The sequence below is a fragment of the Hevea brasiliensis genome, chromosome 11 (genome assembly GCF_030052815.1).
Source record: "Hevea brasiliensis isolate MT/VB/25A 57/8 chromosome 11, ASM3005281v1, whole genome shotgun sequence".
In the NCBI taxonomy this organism is placed as follows: domain Eukaryota; kingdom Viridiplantae; phylum Streptophyta; class Magnoliopsida; order Malpighiales; family Euphorbiaceae; genus Hevea; species Hevea brasiliensis.
Genome location: NC_079503.1, coordinates 14,186,274 through 14,190,566, shown reverse-complemented (window position 1 = coordinate 14,190,566; position 4,293 = coordinate 14,186,274).

Genomic DNA, 4,293 nt, shown 5'->3' with positions numbered 1-4,293 from the left:
ATGAATGGCTCTAGTGCTAGTGGGAGATGAATCATAATTTAATTGTGTAATTAAAATTCTAATTGAACAATTTAATTAGACATAGGATGAGCTTTTAAATCATACAATAATTGTAAATTAAAAAGTAAACCTTGCACCACCTTGAAGAACCTTTGTTACCACCACCTATGGTGGCTTCACCATGTGTGTCGCCACACACACATACCCTAAGAAAGATATGCTCTTTAACCAGAACTCACATTTTGAAAACTTAGCATACAACTGATACTATCTTATACTCTAAAAAGCCATTCTCAGATGTTGTGCGTGCTCTTCTGGGCTTCTAGAATACATTAAGATGTCATTAAAGAAAATGATCATAAAGCAATCGAGAAAAGATTTGAATACCCTATTCATGAGATTAATGAATGCAGCTGGGATAATGGTTAACCCAAACGACATCACAAGAAACTTATAATGCCTATACCTGTAAAGGAGTGAAAGCATGAAAAACACAAGTTTATACCATTGAATTCAAAAATTTTCACCCAGGGTCACATGCATCATGTAAGATTTATTTTTTATCTATTTGATTTCAATTATAAACAACATATTAAAACTCTTTTAATATGTTTTTGGATCTGTATTTGCCATTTAAGATTTTAAAATTAATTAGATTAATTTTAAAACCCTAGATTAGATCAAGAACAAATACACTAACCTCTTGATGCACTGCAGTGTATTTGTGCCTTTCGGATGCGTCTTCAGGACACTAGATATTGTCCCTCTAGCTTGTCCACACCAAGTTCACCTATGGCAGCCCTTGAACAGCATCTAAAGCTTTTTCTATTAATTAGAAAATTAAGTTTTACCTTTTAAGAGATTAGAGATGTAAACAGGACACTAGAAACGATTTCTAGTATTTTCAATTCAAGAGATTGTTTGCTAATCTTTTGGAATTGGTGAGAGATGAAGAAGAAGATAAGGGAGAGCTTATTGGGTGGCAGCACAAAGAGGAGCAGCTGCTGGTAATATTTTTCTCTTCATAACAACACTTATATAGGTAGGTCAACACATAAAACTCTTGCCACATGTCATCCTCTGATTGGTTTAAGGTTTAATTGACCCAATCTCATTATGCCAAGTATCAAACCTATATTTAATCTTAATTTTAATCATCCTACATGATTAAAAAACATTTAGCAAGTTTATGTGTAATGCCATGAGTCACCATCTCATGGTGCCACATGTCACCCTGTGAAATGACCAAAATGCCCCTATGTCTTAATTTTGAGTTCTCAACCCAAAATAATTATTTCTCTTCTTCTAATCAATTTATATCAAATATAAATCAATTAATTAATCTTTATTAACTAATTTTTCATTAATTAAATTCATATTTAAACACTTTAAATATAAATTTAACATATACTATACATCCAATAATCTAGATTTGGTTTCAAGTCATGCTAGGGACTTTGCAATCTAATTGCAAACCAAACCTATTTAATTAAACTCTTTAATTAATTAATTAAATCATATTTTGTATATGTGTGTGACTTACTAGGCTTATCACTAATTGGCAATGAGATATGATATCAACTCTTAATATCATCAGAACTCTTTCTTACCATAAATGATTTCTCTAAACCATTTTATGCACCTCATAGACCATGGTTAACACCTAGCATAGCATGCCATGGCTACCCGATTAGTAATAAGGTTTACCTTAAATGAACCTATAATCATATGTCACCATGCACTAGAATCTCTCTGTTACAAAATCCCAACTCAAGCTAGAGTCATGGTTTATGTCAAACTCCATTTGCTATGAATATTATGTTTTCTTTTAATTCCAGTTCTTGATTAAAAAGATTTTCTCATCAGAAACTCTTTCTGAATAAATCTATCTGTCCTGGCCAGGAACTTGAAACATCAAAAATAATTAAATGAACATAGGATTTTATCTTTATTCACTTAGAGGAACAGATTCCATCTTGATCAACACCTACCTCCATATATAACTAGTAGGAGCCAACACATACCCATATACCCATACACAGTAAGTATGAAAGCAGTATCAAACTCAAACCACCTATATACAAGATAACTGTGCTATCTCAGGTCTAAAGATTATATACACTGATATGATTTATGACAATGCATTGACAAGAATAAACTCCATGTGCTTGTCATAAGTGTTACTGGTTCGGCCTACTTATCATTTATAAGTGCCTATCATGTTTGTTATATGGCATGAGACTCACAATTCCATCTTATTTATATCTTATATAAATAACTTGGGAACAAACATGAATATAATCTTTCTGGATAAGTCATGTCCTTATTATGAAGTATCCTCGATTGTGAACCTATTTATGATACTTTGTACTAGAAATACTGTCACTCATATTCTTAACAACTTAAGAATAGAATTTATAACAAAATATCAATGGACCTTTTCTATTACACATAAATATATTATGTAAACGGGAAAATGGAAATGCCTTTTATTAATAAAAACATGTACAAGATACATACTAAATGATATACTCTAAGACATACTACTAACAATCTCCTACTAGCACTAGAGCTATTCATTACAATATCTTAGACCCATCTTCTCAAGATGTCGGTCTAGCTGAGTCTGTGACATAGGCTTAGTGAATGGATCAGCTGGATTTTCAACTGATGCTATTTTCAGCATGACTACATCACCTCGTCCAACTATTTCTCTAGTAATGTGGTAGCGCCTTTCTATGTGTTTGGATTTCTGGTGAGACCTTGGTTCCTTAGCCTGTATAACTGCTCCATTATTGTCACAGTGTAGTGGAACTACTGACTCAATGGGAGGAACTACTGCAAGTCCTATCATGAACTTCTTTATCCAAACAGCTTCCTTTGCAGCATCTGATGCAGCAATATACTCAGCCTCTGTAGTAGATGTAACACCCCCGTTTGCATAGCCTGGTAGATTTCACTGTTCCGCTGACCGGTGTCGGTCCGGATAATTAAGGGGATTAGAACCACACTTAAGACAACTAGAGAAACCATAAACACAAATAATTAGTAATGTTCAATTAGTTAAGTATAAATAAGAAAAATAGAACATAAGAAGTTAAACGAGCCGAGAGTCACAGCGATGGGTGACCTCCTCGGGAACGATCAAGTCGATTTAAACTTAAATTTCAAACCGTAAAATGTGATGTCGTGGTCCTTAGGACCATTATGAACACAGTGGAAAAGAGAAAATCATGAAAAAGAACTGTTAAGCCAGTCAAATAATTAGGTCAGGGAGTCGGAAGAAATATGGAATTAATTGCAAACTGGGATGAACCGGCGAGGGGCAATTTGGTCAATTGACCCCGAGAGCTGACTTTTGACCTAACTGTCAAATAAAAACGGAGAAAAAAAAATTTCGGAATCGAGAATTAAATTAAAGAATTAATAGAAAAAAAAAGAGATGAAAATGAAAAAGTAAAAAGGTGATGACATCATGCATGACCTCATGCATGATGCCATAAATAAATTAATTAATTTATTCATTAAATTAGATTTTGTGGTCTTCCATAAGCAAAATAGATAAAAAGAAAGAAAAGAAAAAAAAAATAAAACACAAGTTTTCTTCTTTTTCAAAACGTCACTCTCTCTCCCTCACCCTCTCCCTCACTTAAACCACCATTAAATCTCATTTTTGAGCTTGAAGAACCAAAATCCAACCATAGAAAATTGTCCTACCATAACTAGACTTTGTTTGGGCAACTAGGAAAGAGGATTCAAGGAAAAGAAAGAAGAAAATTTGAAGAAAAGGAGGAAGAAAATTCTGCTCAAGGTTAGTAATATAAACTTCAATTTTTTTTTTTGTTTAATTAGTGTTTCTATGGCATCAAGAGCTTGTAAATAAACTTAAAATGAAATAAAAATATGGGGGGAGGACCAAACTGAAATTTTGGCCTGTTGAAGGGGAGTATGATTTTGTATGGTTTGATGGATTTACATATGTTAGTAAACTTGCATGAGAATGGTAGTAAGATGGAAATGCATAAATGTGAATAAATGTAACATTTTAGTGTGATTAGGGTTTGGAGGCCTAGGGTTTTGAGGCAATATAACACCCCTAAGTTCGGTAGTGCGTTCTGCTGCTCTGGTGACCAGTGTTGTCCGGACAGCTAGGATGCCCAGAATTACACTTCAATATGAGTGAGGAGACATAAAATAATGAAATACAAGAAAAGAAAATACAAGAAAAAAAAGGGAAAAATAATAGCAAAGAAATGTAATCAAGTTAAGCGAGCCGAGAATCCTAAGATGGGT